This window comes from Acinonyx jubatus, chromosome D1 (genome assembly GCF_027475565.1).
Source record: "Acinonyx jubatus isolate Ajub_Pintada_27869175 chromosome D1, VMU_Ajub_asm_v1.0, whole genome shotgun sequence".
NCBI lineage: Eukaryota > Metazoa > Chordata > Mammalia > Carnivora > Felidae > Acinonyx > Acinonyx jubatus.
Window position 1 is genome coordinate 33723197 of NC_069390.1, and position 26330 is coordinate 33749526.

Consider the following 26330-nt stretch of genomic DNA (forward strand, 5'->3'; position numbering starts at 1 on the left):
TCTTCTCCCTCTTTGCCCCCCTCCTCTTTTCGCTTTCTGTCAGTTCTTCACACATGGAACTGGTCAAAGGTACTATATAATACAAAATCAGGGAAGAATAAAGGAAATTGAATTTTGCCAATTTTCTTTCCGGGAAATGTATAATTTTAAAATAGGGGTTCATTCATATTGAGATTGTTGACATAAACTGTGATACACATATTATTCAGAATCTGACGTTAGAGCTCACTTTTAATTACTAAAGGAAATTCACAATTCATAGATTCTTCTGGCTCATTCTATAAGCTACACAGTGCTGTCATTAATATTTGTATTCATCGTGATGAGGCAGAGTTCTCTCAGCACTTTTAGACAAGGGCTCTTTGTCCCCAGGATTTTTTGTCCACTCAGGTAGAATTTAATACTGATAGAATTCAGAATTTCAAAACAAACATGTCCCAGACTTACAGAGATGTGACTACATTTTCTAAAAGACCCATTCTGCATGGAAACAGAAAAGAAATTAAAACATTATCTCAGCTTATTGGATTTGGAACCAAGCACCTTAGAGCTATGTGGACTCACAGCAATATTTACTGTAACGTTGAAACCGAGCTCTTTTTGCTTTTGATGTTGTTAAAATATCTGTTCTACAGATGTTAGCTACAGTTTCTAATAGCCTATCCCTTCACTTAAGTAACATTGCAAATTAATATGTGCTAACCCCTACTAGAAAGACAGTATTTTAAGGGCTGTCCTAGTCATGGCTGAATGGATCAAAAGTAGGCCCTTAAACTTTTTTTTTTTTTTTTGATATTCAACTGACTGAGCCACCCAGGTATCCCTCTTTCTTGTACTTTTTGATCCTAATAAAAACAGAGCATTGACCCTTAATCGGAGTTCTTGTCTTCCCCCAGACATTAGCCATCTCTCGCATTTTAATCATGCATCTTGCTTTCTTGCTAGACAAAAAAGAACTCTAGACCCAGAGTCTACAGCAGAGACCTATAGTATCCTCTTTTTTTGGAGAGATGAGTTAGACCAATTGGTTTCCTCTCTCTTTTTCTAAAAGCTATATTTGGGAACATAGAGAAAACACAGTTTTCAATAAGAACTGAAGCTGACAGGAGACTTGAAGAAAAGAGAGATCCATTAAGAAAGAGTGTGTAAGTTGCCTCAAGAATATGAAAACAGTCCAAGGATACATTCTCAGAAAGCACAGCTTTAAACCCTCTTATGAACTGGATTGTGTCCCCCACTTAATTCAGTTAGGAAATTCTAACTTCCAATGGGATGATATTTGGAGACAGGACCTTAATGTGGTAATTATGATTAAGTCAGTTCATATGGATGGGGCACTAATCTAATAGGACTAGTGTCCTTATACTGAAGAGGAAGAGACGCTAAGGATGCCTGTACACAGAGAAAGAGGACACATGAGGACACACAAGAAGATGACTATGGGCAAGCCAACAAGAAAGGCCTGAGGAGAGACCAAACGTACAACACTTCGATCTTGGACTTCCAGCCTCTAGAACTGTGAGAAATCAATTTCTTTTTTTAAGCCATCCAGTCTGTGCTATTTTATGGTAGTGCTAAACAGAACCTTGATTAATAGAGACCCTAAAAGTGGGACATCAATTAATAATTGCCCATGGATTGCCTGATGAGTTTATGTTCTGCCATTATCTAACTGGATGATTTAGGGGTGGTTATTTAATCTCCGTATAGATCATAGCTTCCTCATCTGGCTGATGGGAGAACTCTGTCTTTAAGATATTCACAAATTTAAATTTAATGGAAATGATGACATTCCTGATTATTCCAACTCCCCCAAATTTCCCATTCTCTTGATAAATACATTTCACAGATTACATTACTCACTGTAGGACATTCAGCTATATCATTTCTTCTTGATTGATACATGAATACTTTAGTCCCACCAACTGAGCGGAAAGACTCTAGGTCATGAGTTTAGCTAGTCATTAAGAAATATTTATTGAACATATCCTATGTGTAAAGCACCACAGATGGGAATAAAATTATAAAGAGGATGCATGTGACAGCTTCCCTCATGGGAAAGACTAGCAAGCAAAATTATGCAAGTTAATTCAGAACTATAGCAATGAACAAAATATGAAACAGTCTTAATACCTGGAGAAAAACAGTGTAACATTATAGTGCAATTCACAGAAAGGTAATTCCTTCCCCCAAAGATCAAATTAATTCAGGAGATGATCAGATCATCTGAGGCACACTTTGTTTACATACTTAAAATTGGTGGTGAAATCCCTCTGGTTAGAGTCAGTCCTAGCTAGAGTGAGTTCAGAATTGCTTCAAGGCCATGTGCTTAAAAATAGGTAGCTGCTCATCTGTGAAGAGTGAAAGTTTGACCTCCTCCTGGCCTATTTGGATGCCTTTTATTTCTTTGTGTTGTCTGACTGCTGAGGCTAAGACTTCCAATACTATGTTGAATAACAGTGGCAAGAGTGGACATCCTTGTCTTGTTCCTGACCTTAGGGGGAAAGATCTCAGTTTTCCCCATTTGCAACTACAATGGATGGAACTAGAGGGTATTATGCTAAGTGAAATTAGTCAGAAAGACAAATATCATTATGACTTCACTCATATGAGGACTTTAAGATACAAAACAGATGAATATAAGGGAAGGGAAGCAAAAATAATATAAAAACAGGGAGGGGACAAAACATAAGAGACAAATATGGAGAACAAACAGAGGGTTACTGGAGGGGTTGTGGGAGGGGGGATGGGCTAAATGCATAAGGGGCATTAAGGAATCTACTCCTGAAATCATTGTTGCATCATGTACTAACTTGGATGTAAATTATAAAAAATAAATAAATTATAGAAAGTAAAAAATCAGTAGCTGCTTGCCATCGGTCATTCCTTTAAGATACATTGGCTTGCTGAATGAAACAAGAACAATTTCTAGGTAAGGTATAGCTGTTTTAGAGCTCACAAAGAACAATCTGAATTTAAGTTACTTAAACCTTCAGACCTTTAATTTTCATAACTGAATGATGGAAAAACACAATCTACCCTGTACAGTTACTGTGAAAATTAGAGACCAATCTACACAAAACCCCAAGCAGACTATTTAACATTCAGTAGGCACTAAAAGTGCTTATCATTATTATTTTGTTTCTAAGTAAATATAGCAAAATGATAATGATTGATTGTGGAATTCTGGAGCACCATTTTAAGAATGATGTAAGTGTGTGATTTGACTCAAGATCCATGAGCATCAGTGAGAGAAGCTGCAATATCTGAGTTACATTTAATCGCCATCCTCATATTAAAAACTCCTATTTGGAGGAGGGGTCAAGGGAGATAGTGATGTACAATTCCATCAACTCTCCTGACTCTTTGAATCAGGCACCAAGTAAAAGAAAATAAGTGGCAAGTATTTAGCTAAATTCTAATAGTGATAGAAAGGAGAGAGAAAGGGGCACCTGGGTGGCTCAGTGGGTTGAACGTCCAAGGTCAGTTCAGGTCATGACCTCACGGTTTGTGAGTTCAAGCCCCGCTTCAGGCTCTGTGCTGACAGCTCAGAGCCTGGAGCCTGCTTCGGATTCTGTCTCTGTCTCTGTCTCTCTCTCTCTCTGCCCCTCCCTTGCTCACCCTCTGTCTCTCTCTCTCTCTCTCAAAAATAAATAAACATTATTTTAAAAAAAGAAATAAAAGGTATTTTACAAAAATCTGACACAGTTCACTACTCACAGGCAGAGCCAGAAGATAAACTAGTCATGACGAGGAGATGAAAACATTAAAGAAATAGAGGGCTATTGAAAAAAGAAATCAGATTGCCAAAGGACTAAAGATGAATATTTACTGACAGTTTTGTAAGTGGCTCCCACTGTACTACCTAGCACACCCTTAAAGTAGTTGGAACAGTATTTTCAGAAATATTACCTTCTAAATCATCAGTCAGCAACAAAGTTGGCAGCTGACACTGGAGGCCTAATTACCATCCCTGCACTCTCCCTTCAGAATAAGTATGTTTATTGCAAATGTTCTCTATTCTTTTTGCCTGGCGCTCAGAAAGGAGAAGCATGAACAAAAACAGCTCAACAAAATCATTAGAATCATACCAACAGTTAAATTGTAAATGGCCATTTAAGTCACATTTCTGGGTCAAATGCAATAATATTTCATTATAAATATTACTATAAAAAATAGGTCTCTTCAAAACATATAGGACAAAGTGTGGAACAACAAAATGTCATCAGGTATTTGAAATGAAAAATAAATCTAATATTCCTAAACTTCTGCAATTACAAAATGCTTGCAAAATCACCCAGGGGCCTTTTTCCCCCTTGATGGTGGAACTCTTTTTTTTTTTTTTTTAAGTTTATTTATTTTGAAAGGGAGAAGACCACAGGCAGGGGAGGGGCAGAGAGATGGAGAGAGAGAATCCCAAGCAGGCTCTGCACGCTCAGTGCAGAGGCCAATGCAGGGCTCGAGCTCATGAATCATGAAATCATGATCTGAGCTGAAACCAAGAGTTGAACGCTTAATGGACTGAGCCACTCAGGTGCCCCAGGATGATGGAACTCTTAAACATTCATTAAGAATCTGGATACTTCTCATTTTAAACAGCAGCTTTTCATTATCGATGGTGTAGGCACTGACCTCCAATATGGTTAAACCAGACTTCAGATTAAATTAAACTGGCCTTTTCTGGCTTTTGGTAAACAAGTATAAAATGCAGTCACATCCTGAGTATGAAGCTTAACAGGATGAAATTTAGGGGTAAAGCTGCATTTACACAACTAATGCAGGAATCTGTCTTTTTATTGTGGTATAATTGACATATGACATACTAGCTTCAGAGGTACAACATAATGATTCAATATTTGTACATATTGCAAAATGATTACAATAAGTGTAGTTAACATATGTCATAATATATAGTTATGAAATTTTTCTTGTGATGAGGACTTTTAAGATCTATTCTCTTACTAACTTTCAAATACACAGTATATGATTATTAACTGTAGTCACCATGCTGTACATTGAATCCCCATGACTGATTTCCTTTATAACTGGAAGTTTGTAACTTTTGACCTCCTTTGCCCATTTTGCCCACCCACCCCACCCCTGCATCTGGAAACAACCAATCCCTTCTCTGTATCTGTGAGCTCCATTTGTTTAAAGTACACATATAAGTGAGATTGTGTGGTATTTGTCTTTCTCTGTCTGACTTATTTCACTTAGTATAATGGATTCCAGGTCCATCCACGCTGTTGCAAATGGCAATATTTCTTTTAGCTGAATAATATTCCATTGTATATATACCACATTTTATTCATTCGACCACTAATGGACTCTTAAATTGCTTCCATGCCTTGGCTATATGTAAATAATGTGGCAATAGAAATGGGATACAAATATGTTTTCCAGTGTGTGTTTTGTTTTCTTTGAGGTGGAATTGTTGGGTCATGTGGTAGTTCTATTTTTAACTTTATGAGGAACGCCCATACTCTTTTCCATAGTGGCTGCATCACTTTACATTCCTACCAGCAGTGCTCACGGGTTCTTTTTTCTTCACATCCTTGCCAGCGCTACTTATTTCTCATCTTTTTGACAGTAGCCATCTCATGGGTGTGAAATGATATCTCACGGTGGCTTTGATTTGTATTTCCCTATGATTAGTGATATTAGCACCTTTTCAAGTACCTGTTGGTCATCTGTATGTCAATTTTAGAAAAGGTCTCTTCAATCCCTCTGTCCATTTTTTTTAAAACATTTTTTAATGTTTATTTTCGACAGACAGAGAGAGAGAGAGAGAGAGAGAGCACGAGTGAGGGAGGGGCAGAGAGAGAGGGAGACACAGAATCTGAAGCAGGCTGCAGGCTCTGAGCTGTCAGTACAGAGCCTGATGCAGGGCTCGAACTCAGGAATAGTGAGATCATGACTTGAGCTGAAGACAGACACGTAACCGACCGAGCCACCCAGGCACCCCTCCTCTGTACATTTTTTTAATTGGAACAGGAGATCTAACAGGAGATCTAACAGAAGAAAACCAGAAAGAGAAGTCCCAGTATGACAATCCTGACATTTAATCCTGAAATTTAAAAATTTCTCATGGGAGCAGGAGACAGGTAAGATGAAGGAACATCTTAAGGAAAACAAGTTATCATTTCATGTGTTTCAGCATAAGAAAAAAATGTCTGCTAGGGGTGTGACACATTATTTCTGAACATTAAAAAATGATGGAAGAGTTACAATGAAAATATAGCAAGGTAAAAACAAGTCTTTTGAGAAAAATAAGAAATCTTTCCTGAAAGGATATTAATCTTAGTATACTACTACCACCTGACTAGCACTAAACAATTTTAAAGTGAAAATAATACATACATTAACCATTGATTTCATCAAAATCGGTACTGCTTTAGTGGGACAATAAGGAAGCAGGGATGGCAAAGGTGATGGAGTGGTAGAAAGAAAAGTTAAATTTCCACTAACTCAACAGAAAATCAATAGATATTTTAATTTAACAAGTAATAAAATCATAGAAGTCCCAGAACAAACATTAGTAAGTAGTAAAGCTAAAAAGTTTATTTCTGGGAAGAGAGCCTGGGGAGTTCAGAGGGGTGGGACAGGATATTACTTTTTTGTTTGTTTCTGGAAACTTCTGTCACTATTTTGCTGTTTTTTAAACCATGTATATATATATATATACTTTAATTTTTTAACAAGGGCTTAATGAGAAATCAGCAACGGTTGTCTTAGCAATACTTCCTAATTAGTGGAGCTCTGTTTGAGCCTCTATTCATATGTGGAATCATTTATTTTCAGAAAAATATGCTTTAGGGTAGCAAAAGAAAAAAATACTAAAAGTTCTCAATTTCATTACCCTTGCATAGCAATTTTTCAAAAATAGAATTAAAAGTATCTACTGTGTGTTAGGAAATTTCAAGTTTGGTGATAAAAAGTTAATAAGAACCTATTCTCAACAGATTATAGTTTATTGGTGGGTGGTAGGGCCAGTGATTAAACAGAAAATTAGAATTCATTGTGATTATGTTCAAGGAAGTAGGGAAACTAGACAGGTTTCATTACGAAGAAATTTTAAAACTGGAACAGTTTCCAATTTACAGAAAAAAAATTCTTGGAAGGGCAAATGTAATCAAGGTAATGAAGTGGAGAACATGTGAATGATCTAATGTTTACTGAACAGCAGGCACAGTCCAGACCATTAGGGGAATTTCAAACAGAATATACACCTTCCAAATCACTGAAGTTGAAAACTAGCAAACTTAAATTTAATATAGCAAAGACAAAAAGCAAAGAAAATAGTAAACAACATCCAGGGAACATTAAAGAAAATGAAAAAAAAAAGGGCAAATTGACAAATATAATCCATATATTGGTAAAGTTTTCAATTAAATTCCTAAGAGAATTCTGGGGAGTTTGCTTGTTAAAGATAAGTATCTAATTCCCTCTCTCTGAACCACATCTGCACCCCAACCCAATGGCCAAAGAAATGAAAGGAAGAGAGCGCCAAAAAAGTAAATGAATGAATCTTCATTCCTACCTCAATGCTGGGAACTAGGAAATAATTATAGAATTGACAAAGCCAGGTTAAATAATCTAGTCATCTTTGGTGCTGTTTTGCAACAAGGAAGTTGAAGGAATTCTGGTTTGAGTTCACCATTATCTCTTGTCTGGGCAGGCAGATTAGGAGACTGTATCCCTCATCTCTAGGTATTAACAGATGAAAAGCTAGCTCAGGGCAAGTGTGTCTATCACAAACAGAAAAACAACTGGAAGTGAAGTTTTCCATTGGGTTCTCTCCTTGGGAGAAACCTCCTTGGGTTTTCTCGATATAGGAAGAAACAGAAACAAATGAATTAGACAGAAACACAATGTGCCTTAAGTAGAAACCAGGCCAAAAAGAAATTTTCATTAGTAAATGTGCCCAGAGGTATAAGTGACTGAATAAACACTTTTCCATTTTTTAAAAAATGTTTATTTATTTTTGAAAGGGAGAAAGAGAAAGAGCAGGGGAAGGGCAGAGAGGGAGACACAGAATCTGAAGCAGGCTCCAGGCTCTGAGCTGTCAGCACACAGCCCAACATGGGGCTCGAACCCATGAACCATGAGATCATGACCAGAGCTGAAGTCGGAGGCTTAACTGACTGAGTCACCCAGGCACCCCAGAATAAACACTTTTAAAAATGAGCACCTATAGAGCCTGTCCAAAGACCCACTTCCAGTGATCTCAGGATTCAAGCTCACCGAATTGGAAAGGAACAGAAAGCAGTCATCACCTTAACATCTAATTGGAGGGTGGTAAACTAGCAGAGATTAGGAGAATCCTTTCAAACTGCTTTGGTTCAAACACCTGGCTATATAGATCTCTCTCTTTCCTCAAGGATGAGGATTAGAAATTAAGTCATAGGACTAATGAAATGTCTCTCTTTTTTTCAATACAAGAAGAAATAATATGTCTCAAAGGTTGCAGAAGAGAAAAACTTTGAATAAGATATGCTACAACAAGCAAAGGACATATAGACAGAATCTACAATTTCCCTTTAAATAAAAATGATTCCTCAAAAAAATTAGTTCACAACACATCAAAATGAAAACAGAGTGGGTAAATTAAGACATAATTTAGGGTTAATAATTTGTTGGTTGACATTAAAAATGCCTTTTGAAGATATAAAAGAACAAAATCTACCCATGGAAAGATTGAGTCATCGGTAAGAAAGACAATCTTAAGCAGCACTACCAGAATGTAGGGGAGAGAAATGAAAATTAAAAAAAAAAGAGAGAGAGAGAGAGAAGATAAATTGATTTGGAATGTGTATACACCCCTGAGTTTATAGAATCAATTGTGATGGTTGAGTAAAGAGGCAAGAATAAAAGGCTATGAAATAATAATTATATCATTGCTACAGTAACTTCTCTGGGCTGCATTCTGCAGCTCAAAGTTATCATATTTAGGGGAAACTATTCCTGTGTTAAGTATCCTCTAGTCAAAAAGTTTTCATTCACATATGAAGGTTTCAAGAGAAGGCATTCCATCAGATATATCTGCATTTTCTATTTAAAAAATATCACAAAGTTGTGCTCTTTTCAACTGGGAAATTAATCAAAATATACATATGACCCCAAAATGTGAAACTTGTAAAACTTTGGTTGCACCTACACACAAAATCAAGCCTAAGTAATGATAACCTGGAAAACGATGAATAAACAAAGCTAAAGAGTGATAAAACTAGAAAATCAGAATCTAAATATTTTTAAATTATAGAATGTTTTAACAGGTATAATTATTAAAATTAATATTTTTTCATACTTTCTACCATGATCATGCTATGTGAATATTAGAAAACATTTTTAAATTTAGGTTATGAGCAAATAAACTGCACAGATACATTTCCTGCTAAGCAGCCTACTCAAACTCGGGCAGAAGCTAGAGTTGGTAACAGGTCCTAGACAGGAAGGTGAAAGGTCCGCACTTCTGCAGGATGTGCTACACCACCCCGATACTGATGGGTCATGTTCTGCTGATCAATCTCACTCACAGCTCCCAAAGAAGAATGGACATGCTCTTACTCTCAACAGCAGTCCTTCTAAGGAAGTTTGAAAATTGGGTACTTGGTATCAGCAGTGAACTGGCTTCTACATTTTGGGTTGCTTTTGGGGGTTTCTCCTCTCAGGTCTGTCTGCCTGTTATTGCTTTTCCCCTGCTACCCCTTCTCTCGTTTTCATTCTCCTTTTCTTTCTCTCTCTCTTTCTCTCTTTCTCTCTTTCTTCTTTCGGTTAATGACATTCTAAGGTAAAGTGGGCATTACCAGAATACATATCTCTGCTCTAGTAAGAAAGGAAGTCATTATGCTTAATTATGGGTTTCTGCTACTGTCAGGGCTCCCCCCAAAACTAAGAAAGATTCTTTCTTCACTGGCTTAGTCATTTCTTTAAAAATTCTCATTCCTCAACATGGCTTATATCAGTAAGGAAGGGTTCTTACTTACCAGTACCAGTTACTAAGGAAAACTAGGAAATGCTTGTTAAAAATAACAATGATTCCATGTATTTGAGATGTGTGTATTTCATGATCCTTCTATCATATTTTTATGCTATATACTATAAACAGTCCTACAAATTTAAGACATTATTAGAACATATATGTATTACCATTTTTTATTTTAATCTAAGTAGGTCACAGAAGGAAAATCTAAACTTGGATTTTAAATTTTCATTGCAGTTTTTTTTTGAAGATTTCATTTTTAAGTAATCTCTCTACCCAATATAGGGCTCAAACTTACAACCCCAATATCAAGAGTCACATATTCTACTGACTGAGTCAACCAGATGCCCCTAATTTTAATGTGGTTTTAAAGCTCAACTTTAAGGATCAAACTCTAAGTATGTTAAAGTAATTTCGTAGTTGGTACTAAAACAATACACAGATTTAGAATCAAGTGCATGCTATGAATCAAAAATTCCCTGAGTTAGGAGTGTTATAATGTGTCTAAGTCAATCAACTAAACAATATCTCTGGGGCACCTGGGTGGCTCAATCGGTTAAGCATCCGACTTTGGCTCAGGTCATGATCTCACAGTTCATGAGTCCAATCCCTGAGTCGAGCTCTGTACTGACAGCATGGAGCCTGGAGCCTGCTTGAGCTCTGTCTGTTTTTCTCTCTCTCTGCCCCTCCTCCACTCATGCTCTATTTATCTCTCTCTCTCAAAAATAAATAAACATAAAAAAACCCCAACATCTCTTATTAACACAAGAATCGCTATAATAATAAGCTCATGATTTCCTTTCAAAGAGTCTCGTAAACCTCTGTACTTACTTACCAATCATGGGCCCTCCTTGGTAACAAGTTGTGAGATGAAGTGAAAGAAGCAAACCCCCAATAATGTCACAAGAGCAACCATACACTTGTCCTGAAAACCCATCTTGTCATCTTAGGCTAGAGTTCTTCCTCTCCTATTTCCACGTCCCTAGTGGGCATGTCATCCACATTCTCACACTCTGCTGTGACTTCCCTTTGCCCAGCTCTCTCCTTGTTAGGATGTCAGATCTTAGAGAATAAAGTCCCCTTCTGATTTTTTTCCCTAAATCCCTTATATTTCCACGGTGTGTGGTAAAATTCACTAAGTCAACTAAAATACGAGTAAATGAGAGATTTCGTTCTAATTTGAGATTCATTCAAAACCTGGTCTTCAGGAACTCAGAGAAGTTAATCATAAATATATATGATAAATCGAAGTTAGGTCAAAAGTTTAATGTCCATTATTCCCATTACTGTGGCCCTCTTAAAGACAGGTATGAATTGGCCATCTTTGTAATCCTTATATTTCTTAAAAAAATTTTTTTTTAATGTTTACTTTTCAGAGAGACAGAGAGTGAACAGGGGACGGGCAGAGAGAGAGGGAGACACAGACTCTGAAGCAGGCTCTAGGCTCCGAGCTGTCAGCACAGAGCCCGTTGAGGGGCTTGAACCAATGAGCTGTGAGATCATGACCTGAGCCGAAGTCTGACACTTAACCGACTGAGCCACCCAAGCGACCCTGTAATCCCTATAAACTTCAGAATATAGAACATGGGAAGAGTTCCATCAATACATTATACAATAAATCCTTTTAGATTCTCAAGCTAGGCTACCAAGAGTGTGGCATTCTTGAAGGAATGTCCTATGCCTTTCATGGTATTAGCAGTTTAATATATCAAACCCATACTGGGGTGCCTGGGTGGCTCAGTCGGTTAAGCGTCTGACATCAGCTCAGGTCATGATCCCATGGTCTGTGAGTTCGAGCCCAGCATCGGGCTCTGTGCTGACAGCTCAGTGTTGGAGGCTGCTTCAGATTCTGTGTCTCCCTCTCTATCTACCCCTCCTCCACTCACACTCTGTCTCTCTAAGATGAATAAATGTTAAAAGTAAATAAATAAAAACCATACTAATTTTATACCTGAGAAAATGACTTTCTCTTTGACCAAAAAAAAATCAGTATATTATGATTACCCTAAATCATGATTAATTATTTGTTAATATCATGGTACACAGGTAAAGTAAGGCAGAATGTACTTAAGTGGTGATATGGGATTCCTGTTGGTTTCAGAATCAGGAATGCTTTGAGAAGAGAAGAAAAGAAAAGAGTAAATTATTTTGCAAGCCACATGTTAATATAGGGAAGAGATGGGATTAAAATGAAATAAGTGATATTTTTTGAGGGGGATATTATTGAACTGGGAGAACATTTACACCTTTCTTTTTCATCTCTGAAAATAATACTTGGTGAGCAGAGCCAGAGAGGCTGTTGATCAATCATAACTAGGATCTTTTGGCTCAGGACCCATTTTTTGCTCCCTGGGGAACACATGGTATTGTATAAGATGTTGTTCAACCCACTCATTTTTAAGTAAACCGAACAATACCTAGACTTTCAAGATATAATGTGAGAAATACCTGAATTATTTCATCATTCCATCATAAAGTGCAATCCCAAACCTTTTTGTTTTGCTCTGATTCCTCTTTTTTCCCCCTTTGTCTTTACTTCCTTTCTCCCACAAGTAGTATCAAAAAGTAGAAAAACGTGGCACTTTGTTCTTAAGAGATTGATTAGGGCACTCCAAATTCTAGCAGGAGAGTGTAAAAGAAATGACACTGACTTGCTCTCACCATAGATAAGGTAGAGCTGAATTCCTGATTCCATAACAAGGTTGACAAAAAGATTTCATTTCCACATGAACTCTGTGAGAAATGTAAAGAAATGTAAAGAAACTCTGTAAAGAAATATTTTCAAGTCAGGCTTTGACTTGGATGAAAGAGGGGAAATGATCATTTAGAACACAGATATTTGCCTCCTCTGCTCTATGATGTCAATACTGCATTTGCACATTGAACAGTGCAAGAATCTGAAGCTTCTGTATGCAACTACCATCTTATATTACCTCCTTATAAAAATTAGATACTGGGAAATTTTATTAAAAATATTTCCAAAACATTAATATAGGCAGTGCTTTTGGATTTCAATGCTGGATCAGCTCCCAGGAGTTTATTCCAAGGACAAGGCTGACTATAGCTGTTCTTAAAGATCTTTTGCTTGCTTTCAAAATTTTAAGAGATTCCTTGACCACCAGAACACTTTCATGATTAAAGCGAGTGTCCAAACTGATGACAGCCAGTTATTTCTTCAATAAAAATGGCTAAGAGATACTCATAGTGCTTCAACATAGAGGCATCAATGGAAAGGAACATAAACTTCAGCAGAGTTTCCTCAGCAGATGTCAAATTGTATTGAATGTCATATTTTCAACGTTAAGCATAGTGTCTGGAACATAGTAGATGTTCAGTAAGTATTTTCAGAAACATATAGTCATCGGGCTTAGGACCATGATTCCTGGTCCCGTGTCATTCCCCATTCCAGGACAGACAAGCTTAGCACCCAACATTCACATCCAAGTGAAACAACAACAAACGGTTAAGTTTAGATTCCAGAGGGTAGGGTGGAGAATACACTGAAGGGAACTGGGTATTCTTGCAGAAGGTGTTTTAGAATAGCATGAGAATGGAAGGGAGTCTTTCTGAGACAGTAAGAAAATCTTCACAGATTGTCACCATCCTATAGAAAGTGAGAAATAAGCTGTAACAGAAATTCTGAAAGATTCTTAGTTGATATGCCTATTGTATCTTGTAACTGAATGAATTTCATAAGAGGCCATAATCCTTCCACTTTTCATGACTGACAGAGATCATACCCTGAAATGTTCATTGTAACTATTCATCAATATGCTGTTTTTCCTAATCCAATTTTTTTTCAGGGTAACTAATGGCAGAAACAGAACTACTCTTCCTAAATCTAATGTATCTCGTGGTACACTAGCAAGTCCATGGGATTTAATCTTATGTTTGCCACATATTAGCTGTGTGGCCATGTGCGACTTCCTTCTCAGTCTGTTCCTTTCCTGTGAAACAGACTTCTGCCTCAAAGCATTAATATAAGAATTATGTGATATAACATATATGCAGTGACTAGCACATGGATGGACACACAACAGGCTCTGAACTATTATCAACTCCTTTCAGCTACTTTGATAAAACTTCTATACTCTTAAGAGAACAAGTAATGCAGCCACACTGCTGGTTCAAATTCCAGCTAAGTTAAACACCTATTTTACACTACTAAATGCTCATCTTACACTGCTAAGTAAACTACTTGTCACACTAGGCCTCATTTCCTTACCCATAGAATAGAGTGGATAGTACCTTCTTTGATGGATTTTCAAGAGAATTAGACGGGTTAATGTATATCAAGCACACAGTGATGAGCCAAACACAGGAAGTTCAATTACAAATCCTTCATGCTTTCAGACAGGTATCTTTAAGTGCTCAATAAACACAGGATAACATCTTTTCCTTTACTGAGAAGTTAAATAGATTTAAATATGACAAAATATTCTTGGCAGAAATAAAATTCAAATATATTAAGCTTTATATCTGTTGAGTATCATTCACATCAAGGATTTTTAACTTGGCTGAAGGAAGGAATATCGTATAATTTCAAAAAAGCCTTGACTGCCACATTTGTGACTGACTACAAAAGGTGTTGTTGTTGTTGTTATTGTTGTTCTTGTTGTTGTTGTTTTCCCCAAGACTAGGTCTGAAGCAAAGTTCAGAAACTCCCCATCCCTTTTTTACTTTTTGATATCAAATCACGACATTCTTAAAGACAATGTGGTTCTCAAGCACCACAGAGGACTCCGATTATATGAGGAAAATTATAAGAATTACATCTAAAACATTACATTTAGATAGAATATTCTCATACATGCATTCATTGTTCGGCTATATTATATAGTGTTTTTTGAGTATATAAATTAAGTTTTGCAAAACATGATTTTATATGGACCATATGCTAACGTAACTGCTATGTGTGATTTAAATTCTAGAGTACTGTTGTCTAAATGGGTATAAGTGCCTCTGAGTGGGTGATTTTTTCACATCTGGGAAGAGTTATGACTAATTGCAAGCTGTTCAATGTGGTATATACCACCGACTCACTTGTCTTGGAGCAATGTGCTAGAAACAGAAAAGCATCATTCAAAGTATAAGTGGTCTAAAGGAGGCATTATACCAAGGATAGTATTATATTATTTATTTACTTATTTATTTTTCCAAAGATAGTATTTTAAAAATATTTTTTAATGTTTATTCAATTTTGAGAGAAAGAGAGACAGAGCATGAACAGGGGAGGAGCAGAGAGAGAGAGAGAGACACACACAGATTCCAAAGCAGGCTCCAGGCTCTGAGGTGTCAGCACAGAGCCTGATGCGGCGCTCGAACCCACGAACTGTGAGATCATGACCTGAGCCAAAATCGGACACTTAACCAACTGAGCCACCCAGGTGCCCCATCAAAGACAGTATTTTAAAAGACAGTATTTTCCTCAGTAAGGAAATAGGAATTTACTGTTTTACCCTCAATTTTCTTATCTGCTTTCAGTGACTAACATCTTAAAGCTGCTTCTTTCTTATTATAGCAGGCCACAGTATATTTCATAATATGTAAAATATGGTGAATAGAAAGATGCAATTTGAACTACATCTAAATAAAATTCTTTTTAGGGGTGCCTGGTTGGCTCAGTTGGTTAAGCGTCCGACTTCGACTCAGGTCATGATCTTACGGTTCATGGGTCTGAGCCCCGCATCAGGCTCTGTGCTGACAGCTCAGAGCCTGAAGCCTGCTTTGGATTCTGTGTCTCCCTTTCCTCTCTCTGTCCATCACCCACTCATGCTCTGTCTCTTTCTCTCTCTCTTTGTCTCTCAAAAATAAACATCAAAAAAATTCTTTTTTAGTTGTCATGAATATCTATAATTTTATAAGCATAATATCATAAACAATAAAAAATTGCTAATGCTATATCAGGAGTAAATGCAAATTCAGAGACTAATAATTATGTGAATTTGATAATTCTGTTTTCTAAATTTATGCCCTTGTTATGTTGAAATGTATAGATATAAAATGATTCAAAAGAAATCCACCTAACTACTGAACTGTAAGGAAAGGGTGTTAAATTTGACTTTTCCTGTCTTATGTTTAGTAGGAACACTGATATCACAAGCATAAATTGTATTGGAATGCCTTAGAACTCCTTTGGATCAGAAAAAGTAGCAAAAAAGGAGGGAGGCAGATTGGTATATGTCTTACCTTTTTTTGTTTGTTTTTTAGTATACACTATAGCAAGTACTCCTCTAAACAACACGACCAATCCTAATTTATATAGGAGAAAATGGGAAATTTAGAGAAATAAAAATTGTGGCAAAAATCATACGTACAAATCATAAGAAGCATCATTTGAATTCAAGTTGCTTGACTCCTCCACTCAAGTTCTTGACCACTTATCTCTCTCATTGTTAGTCTGGGGCCATCTTGTGTTGCTATATTCAGTCTGTAGTCAAGGTAATTTTAGGCAAGTAGGCTAGAAGTATATGATTGGCTGTAAGTATACAGCTGTGTCTGTAATATCCATCAGTTCACAGCTAAAATATGCTTTGATATCTTTTGAATAGGTCTAAATTGAGCTAATGTTAGTGAATTAAACTCACTTTACCTAAAATGAAAAAAAAGTTGAATCTTTACATTCATCTAAACTTTGGGAGAATTATTTGAAAAATGAATTGAGAACAATTGGTACAACCAAGTAGATAGTGGAGATTATGTAGGTAAGGAACAAAAACCTTGTGCTAGATAATGGACAATCCTTAATTTCACTGATCTGAAGTTAGGGTAGGGAGCTACTTGTGTTTTATAAAAACATTAGTCACCAAGTATTGAGCCTACTATATAGCAACCCCGTAGGAGGAACTAACCATGCAGAATTGCTAATCCTCATGACATTCCTACCTGCCAAATAGCTATCTTAGCTCTACTACTCCTACTGTGTGACCTTGAACACCAGCTAGCTTTTCTCCTTCAGCTTCCTCATCTATGAAATTACAATAACAGAAATTTATCTTTATGAATATTATGACCTGAGCCTAAATCAAGAGTCAGATGCTTAACCAACCGAGCCACCCAGGTGCCCACAAACAAAACACTTTAAATAGTATCTGGCAAAGAATAAGCATTTAAATAATGGCACTTAATATTCTGGGTTCATACATAAGGAAATTGAAACACATTGAAATTAGTTTGCCCACGATCACTATGTGCACAGTCTTAAGATTCAAACCCTATTCTGTGATTCCATATTTTGATTTCACAAAGTGTGTGTCTCACTATGACTTTAAATTATGACAGTGAATTATAAAACAATTAAAATACTACAAATGTAATACACATCTTCCCTATACATAAATCAAGAACTATAAACTTTTACCATGTATTACTGTATTTTTAAGACACCATTTTGAGATATTTCATAATGAGAAGGTATTCACTAAACCTCCCTTATTTTTCAAAAAATTATATAGTAATAAATAGGACCTAAAATACCTATAGCAAATATAAAGAATTGATAGCATTTAAGGTATTTACAAGGGTCAAGACAGAACAACTAAAGACAATGTCTGAGAGCTCTTCTCTATAAGTCTCCTAACTCATTTATTGGAGTGTCCATAAATGAGACAAGGTAGTTAACTTCCATTAGGAGCTTCATCATACCTTAAAAACAAAGGATTAGGGGATTATAATTATTATTAGAAACACACTAAAGTTATATTTTCATTAAGACTAAATGCATGTATCATCAGCTAAGTATATCTAGGATCTGTGTAGTTTGCCACTAATAATAATAGTTAAGCCCTATTTACAACTTGCTATAGTCCACATACTGAAATTCATTATCTCAATCACTGCTTATATTTTTATTTTATTTTATTTTATAAAACTGTCTCCCAAATGGGCTCAGTTGTTAGAATCCTGCAGGATGCATGTTGGCTAAAAACATAGATTCTTAGTCTCCTCCCCAGAATGAGATGAGACTGTAAATCTGGAGGGAGTGAATAATTTGCATTTAACAAGAACCTCAGGTGATTATTTAAATCTTGAAAACGTAGGTCTTAGAATTCAGAGAAATGAGCTAAAGTAGAGAAATACAGCAAAAAAATTGCTCAAGATACCACTGAGGGATGGAAACTGGGTTTAAACTGGACTTGTGTGTGTATTTGCAAAGCCGCCCAACCCCTCTCCCTCCACCTAAATTGCTTTTAATAGTGCTCCAAAGCCAAATCAAATATATACACTTTCGGGAGTTATTTTGAGAGATGTCTTTTGGTCAGCCTACTAACTTTCTAGAAATGTAATGATAAAAAGTGCCCTGAGACTAATACAATGCATTTGCAAAACAGTTTCACATCCACCCAATTTCATGCATGTGGAAGTCCTCTCCTCCAAGACCAACTGTGTCTCAGTTACAGTGAAGATGTGAATATAGGGACTCGTGTTTTAGTGAACCAGGATCCTGCAGCTGGTGCTGGTTTCTTACATGCCTGCTGAGTTGAAACCAACCAGAATTTAAAGTAATTGTTGCTTTGCAATGCAACTCAGCAGGAAAGGCAGTGACTAAGGGGACAGACAGGTTGGACAGACAGGTTGCCTGCTAGGTTTAGAATAGGATTTCACACTTCTGCAACTTCTGATGAATGGCAGAGTCAGAAGGTAACATGGAGATTATTCTGTCAAAATTTTTCATTTTCCTAAGGCCACAGAATGGACAGTGATTTACCCATGATCTAGCTCAGAAATCTACCTTGAACTCTGATAGTTTTACAGAGAAGAGGTAGGACAAGGAGACAAGCTACAAACAGCTATGGTGGAAATCAAATGGGAATGAGATGACTTCCAGCTGCTGAGGACAATAGTCCTCCAAAGAGCTTGCAGCCAGTAGTCTTCCTTATGGGATGCAGAACAATTAGAATGTGGACTTTGACTTTCACCACTGTTGTTTAACAGTGTTGGAAGTCCTAGCCTCAGCAATCAGACAACAAAATGAAATAAAAGGCATCAAAATTGGCAAAGAAGAAGCCAAACATTCACTTTTCTCAGATGACATGATCTCTACATGGAAAACCTGAAAGACTACACCAACAAATTGTTAGAACTGATACATGAATTCAGCAATGTTGCAGGATACAAATGTACAGAAATCCGTTGCATTTCTCCACACCAATAATAAAGCAACAGGAAGAGCTATTAAGGAAGTGATCCCATTTACAGTTGCACCAACAACCATAAAATACCTAGGAATAAATCTAACCAAAGAGGTAAAAGAACTGTATGCTGAAAACTACAGAAAAGTTATGAAAGAAATTGAAGAAGACACAAAGAAATGGAAAAACATTCCATGCTCATGGATTGGAAGAACAAATATTGTTAAAATGTCGATACTACCCAAAGCACTCTATACATTCAATGCAATCCCAATCAAAATAGCAAGAGCATTCTTCTCAGAATGAGAACAAACAATCATAAAATTTGTATGGAACCACAAAAGATCCCAAATAGCCAAAGTAATGTTGAAAAAGAAAACCAAAGCTGGAGACATCACAATCCCAGACTTCAGTCTGTATTACAAAGCCATAATCATCAAGACAGTATGGTATAAGCACAAATAACAGACATATAGACCAATGGAACAGAAGAGAGAACCCAGAACTGGACCCACAATGTATGCAGTATGGTCAAACTAATCTTTGACAAAGCAGGAAACAGTATCCAATGGAAAAAAGACAGTCTCTTTAGCAAATGGTGCTGGGATATCTGGATAGCAACATGCAGAATGATGAAACTGGACCACTTTCTTATAGCATACACAAAAATAAACTCAAATAGATGAAGGACCTAAATGTGAGACAGGAAACCATCAAAATCCTTGGGGAAAACAAGCAACAACCTCTTTGACCTCAGCTGCAACAACTTCTTATTTGTGTCTCTGAAGGCAAGGGAAATAAAAGCCAAAATAAACTATTGGGACCTCATCAAGATAAAAAGCTTCTGCACAGCCAAGGAAACAATCAACAAAACTAAAAGGCAAATGACAGAATGGGAGAAGATATTTGCAAATGACATATTGGATAAAGGGTTAGTATCCAAAATCTATAAAGAACTTACCAAACTCAACACCCAAAAAACAAATGATCCAGTGAAGAAATAGGCAGAATACATGAATAGACACTTTTCCAAAGAAAACAACCAGATGGCCAACAGACACATGAAAAGATGCTCAACATTGCTCATCATGAGGGAAATACAAATCAAAACCACATTGAGATACCACCTCACATTGGTCAGAATGGCTAAAATTAACAACTCAGGAAACAACAGATGTTGGCAAGGATGTGGAGAAAGGGGAACCCTCTTGTACTATTGATGGGAATGAAAACTGGGTGCAGCCACTCTGGAAAACAGTGTGGAGGTTCCTCAAAAAATTAAAAATATAATTACTCTACAACCCAACAATAGCACTACTAGGAATTTATCCAAAGTATATAGGAGTGTTAATTCATAGGGGCACATGTACCCCAATGTTTATAGCAGCATTATAAACAATAGCCAAATTATGGAAAGAGCCCAAATATTCATCAACTGATGAATGGATAAAAAAGATGTCATTTACATATATAGTGGAATACTACTTGGCAATGAAAAAGAGTGAAATCTTGTCATTTGCAACAACACGGATGGAACTGGAGGGTATTATGCTAAGTGAAATAAGTCAGTCAGAGATCATATGTTTTCACTTTTATGTGGAGTTTGAGAAACTTAACAGAAGACCATGGGTGAAGGGAAGGAAAAAAAAATAGTTACAAACTGAGAGGGAGTGAAACCATAAGAGACTCTTAAATACAAAAAACAAACTGAGGATTGATGGGGGGATGGGGAGAGGAGAAAATGGGTGATAGACATTGTTGGGATGAGCACTGGGTATTATATGTAAGTGATGAATCATGGGAATCTACTCCCGAAGCCAAGAGCACACTGTAAACACTGTATGTTAGCTAACTTAACAATAAATTATATTTAAAAAAAAAATGTGGACTTTGGAGTCAGGGAGGGTTCAAACCCTAGTTCTACCACTTATTAAGAGTTAATGCATATAACACCTAAACCTCAATTTTCTCACCAGTCACCCCAAGACTTTAGCTCATTAGAAACCTTAACAAATGTGATGTTTTGGATAACTGAACTTCTAGGTAAGTTTGAAACACTTATACTTTTATCTTATAATTACTCTAGATGGAAATTCTTTTAAATCTTATCACTTCTCTTCATTCCTAAATAGAGGACATGTATTATCACAAACTCTATACTATTTTTGTTAATTTAAAGTCATCATTTTAAACCTCAGTGTTCTCACTTTGAAGTAATGCTTCTGAGCCATTTGAGGTATGCAGGATTTTTAAAGAAATGGTCCTGGACACATGTGTTTTCTATTTGGGTTGAACTATCTACATTCTTTTCATAGCTTGGCTCTCCCTCTCTAGGAGATTATCATTGGGGAGCTGGAGTTGTATATACGTAGGATATCTACTGAGGAAATAAATAAAGAGAAGGGTGAACATTAAGGGACAGAGTAGAAGATCTCAGGGTCTCACAATTAGATTAGATGTCCATCCTTTGTGATGATCAGGTTGATATTCGGTATCAGCCTGAGAGAAGTATAATTTCTGTCCCTGAAATATCGTCTATCAACTTTTTTCTCCTATGTAGCAGGAATTATTTTAATGAGAGACAATGCTTTCTCTGTAGTCATAAATAAAAGAATCAACTGTCAGGATGCCTGGGTGTCTTAGTCGGTTAAGCATCTGACTTTGGCTCAGGTCATGATCTCACAGTTCATGGGTTTGAGCCCCAAGTCGGGCTCTGCAGCTTGGAGCCTGTAGCCTGCTTTGGATTCTTTGCCTCCCTCTCTTTATCTGCCCCTCCCCTGTTGTTCTTTCTCTTTCTCTCTTAAAACAAATAAACAAACAAACATTAAAAAAGACTAATAAAAAGAAAAAAGAATCAACTGTCAAAATACCAGGGAGAGTCAGTATACCTGTGTGAATGCATTTCTGTCAGTATATAAATGGCTTCGCATTTTTTTTTTCTGGTTTCGCGAGGGGATGAGTATAGGGAAGTTCTAGATCCTAAATATATTAGTGACAGGAAAATGAGGCTTAAATAGTGGATATCTGGGATTCTGAAACTAGATATTTCCCGCAACATTGTCCCTGCAGGGTACTGTAAACTAAGAACTGGACACAAATCAGGATGGCTGCTAAGAGGCTTTACAGGTGGGCACCTGCAATAGCAAGTAAGTTATTTTTAGAAAAGGAAAATATAAGGGCTTTGTGATCTGTGAATTCCCCTATAAGTGTAAAGATTATTATTATTAAACCACTTTTTGAGTAGGAAGTGTTTGATTCCATGGAATTATTAAAAGCATTCTTTTCATGTTTAACCAAATGTCCCTGAGAATAATGATGAATCACTTAACAGCTTCAGCAAATCCCATTAAGCCCAAGCCTTTTAGGGACAGTCTGTGTTTGATGTGACCTATGGTTTCCCTGAAAGTCTTACTGGTTGTATTGGTAAACAACAGCCACCAGAAGCCAGAACTCACATTGTCCTTTTCTTGCCCACTTTTGCATGATACATGAATCCATCCTCAAGCAAGTGAACAGAGCAAGCCAGGCTGGGAAGCACAGTTGGACTTTGACCAGATATCATTGCTGATTTGCCAGCTAATGTGTTCCTCCAATATGTGCTAAGGCAAAGGCAAATGCACACTCCCAGTTCTTTGTAAGCATAATACACCCCAATTTACCCTTGAGACTTCAGAAATAAAGAAACTGTGGAATACTCCCCCCCAGGCATCTCACATTTTACTTACTAATTTATTAAGCCTCTTAATAAAACAATCTAATTAGAGTGGAATAAAAATTTTTAAATATTAAAAAATTAAAAATATATGTTGGGCTCTTCTTTAGAAAACCTAATTTAGCTGACATTGTCAAGAAACAAAACATCTTCCTAGAAAAATGCAGAGTTGCCTATAATTTACATAAAGATTGTATTTAGTGAACCTCTCAGACTTCCTACTATACAGAGTTCTCTGAAAAATCTGTTTGCAATAATAGTTTCAAGACTGAAAATCTTTTTTTTTTTTCAAGTTTATTTATTTATTTTGAGAAAGAGAGAAAGCATGACTCAGGGAGGGGCAGAAAGAGAGGGAGAGGATCCTAAGTAGGCTCTGCATACTGTGGAGCCTGACACAGGGCTCGAACCCACAAACTGTGAGGTCATGACCTGAGCCAAAGTTGGACGCTCAACTGACTGAGCCACCCAGGCACCCCAAGAATGAAAGTGTTCTTGATGATGCCGCTGCTAAGCACCATGCCGGGCACACAGCAAGAGCCTGGTATATAGGGGTTGAGTGGAGAGTGAATAAGTACAATTTATTTGCAGTAACATTTTGAAATTATGAAATGAATATCTAAAATTACTCTATGGGAATTTTTGAGAGGCTTTCTGGAGGAATGGGTATATGAGTCGGGTAGTTTGTGGTTGTAACTCAAGACGATTGTCAGAAATCTTTAGAAGGTCTGGAGTCTAATTTTCCTTAAGAATACCCCCCCACAAAAAGAATACCCCAAAATGACAAAAGTAAGTAAGACAAAGTAAAATAAAGGTCAAAAACTTAAAAGGGAAGTGCTGAGGGTGTTTTTTACTCCTAAATAGTCAACAAAAGCCAGATGAGTCTGGGAAGAAGAGTGACTATCATATTATTATTATTAATTATTCACTATATTTATGAGCCCCGATTTGTGTGCCAGATGAACTGCTAAGTACATTACGACTCTGCAATGTCGATATTATCTTCAATTCATAGACACAGTAACTGAAGATTAGATATATTACAGAATAAAACTTGTAAGCATATGTAGAATTAAAATCCAGGGATGAAAACAAAGATCATAGATTAAATTAATGGAGAAATTTGGTTTTATGTACAGTAATTCACTTTACAGTTAACGATTCTGGCATCTATATTGATTTGTTGAAAAACGCTGAATAATATCAGTGAGGAAATTTGGATCAGGAATTGATTGCCCCAGAGTTCTCATATAAGGGAAAATCTCCACACCAGCTGAGACTTTAAATATAGAGGGTATCTGTTTTTCAAGTGATGGTAAACATTTTTAAAGTCTTACAAAAGGGGTGTTTTCTGAATATTCAGGCTCTTTCTGAGTATTATAATATTGAAATCAAAATCAAAAACACATATTAATCTGACTTGATTAAAAGTAATCCCCATAAACTGGTTTACTCAAGTACATTATTTCTTAAAAGTGAACTAAATGCAGGGCTTTCCTCTTTGGCCCAGAAAGAAATTATCTCTGCTTTCACATTGCTCCCATCCTTCCCTAAGGAACAGAGAGAAATAGAAAAGGCATAGGGGTCAGGGGTTCAATCTTTTCAATCAAGCTAAGTCCAAGGAAATTAAACACTTTGCTCAAGGTTTTTAAGCTAGTTATGAAGGTGAGCTTACTATTTAGAACTCCCAAGTTCCAGTACAGAATATTCTCCATTTTAATGTTAAGTTTTCTGGTTAATGTTATGGTGAAAACACCCCTGAAAGCTTTTTGTCTCATGCTTCCTGGGTCAGAAAGCATCTAGAATATTATTTTGCTGCTGCTTTGAGGAATTAAAATAGCTAATCATCAGTTTGGTATGTCTTTTTGGAATGTCCATTCAGGGTTAAGAAGCAATTAACCAGAACCACTTTATTACTGCTTCTTTTCCTATTCCCTCCTCCTCTCCATATTTATCCTTCTGCTAAAGTTGCCTTTTGGGCCGACAAGTAAGACTTGAAAATAAATGTCTCATAATGCATCATAAAGGAAACCAAATGTTTTTGGACAATATGAAGAACTAGGATTTGCATAACTTTTATAACTCACTTTGAGCAATGACAGGTGGTCCTTAAATTGGCAATTGTTTGCTTTTAAAAGCAAAATATATATCCATACATAATAAGTTGTGTGAGGAGCATTTCAAGGTTCCAAGTTCCAGAAATGAGTCACCTATAGCCATGTATCAGAGGGAAATATTAATTGTATGAAGCTGGGGCAAAGTTCCTATAATCTTTGTCTTCATTCTGAAAGGGCACATGTGTTTAAAACAATGATTAAAGAGAACATGACTTCTTAAAGCAATGTAATTTTCTTTGGAACACTTAGATTTGACATGGAATCGCACACTAGGTGAAATTTTGGTCTAACTGGACAGTCTCTCATCCCACTCCCATTTCAACATATTTTTTAAGAACCAAGAGAACTTGGACTTCTAACAGAGTACAAAATTATGGAATTTGAAGCTCATTCAGTCCCATATTCTGACTAATGAAGGAATCCCTACTAAATTGTCCCTGGTATGTCCATCCAGTCTTTGCTTTAAGATCTACATAGAAACAACTGTTGACTGTAGATAGATAGATGATAAATAGATAGATCGATAGAGTATAGATAACATGGGGGGAAGGTAGGAATATTTAAGTAAATGTTAACTTCACTTTGAATGAGCCAATTTACCATTCCAGAATTCATATATCTTAGGTATCGTATGGTCAACTATGGCATAATTACCATTACCATTATTAAGTCAATAAAATGGCATTGTTGTTTAATATGTTTCTGGACAAACTCCAAAAAACTGGGGATATGCCTAAAAATAAACATGCTCTATAAAAATACTTTTCAACAAGGTAAGGAATAAGGACCAAAGAGTGAGAATAACTTGGAATATTTCTTAATTTCACTATGAATATATAGACTCATACCATGGCATCCAGGGGGAAACTTGAAGGAGAAGCTAAGAGAGATAATACAAAGCCCCTAGAAGAGGAACCTACCAACAATAACAAAAGCTTGAAACCCAGAATCAAGCATAGGACACAGGCAAAATTAAGTTTTCCAAGAAAGTTTCAGAGCCCTTTCAACAGGCAACTTCTGGAACTCTCCTAAAATTCATTTATCTAGGATCGGGTAAAAGCATCTCAAACGAGATTTGCTCATGTGAAGCTTCTTAACCATTTGAATCACAGACTGGGGCAAACATGGTCCAGAATTTCTGTCTTCAAAACTCAAAGCACTATTGGGTTAATAAGACAACCCCTACTAAGCTGGTTTACTGCAATGCAATGAAGCAGTCTTAGCAGAGATAATAAATTAAATCAAGTCCCAGAAATGACGAATTCTGCTTCACCCAGGGACCGTGCGGAGGCTCAGAAATCAGACTCATCTTGGATGCAGAGTGAAGAAGCATTAAAAAAAAAAAAAAAAAGAAGAAGAAGAAAAGAAAAAGAACATTTTTTTTTTTTAAC

The 26330-nt window shown here is 36.5% G+C and overlaps 1 protein-coding gene across 3 annotated transcripts in view; it reads right to left on the reverse strand.

Annotated features, from left to right (window-relative positions):
• ANO3 (anoctamin 3) overlaps positions 1 to 26330 on the reverse strand; it is a 415273-nt gene that overhangs the window by 240681 nt on the left and 148262 nt on the right. The window lies entirely within an intron of this gene.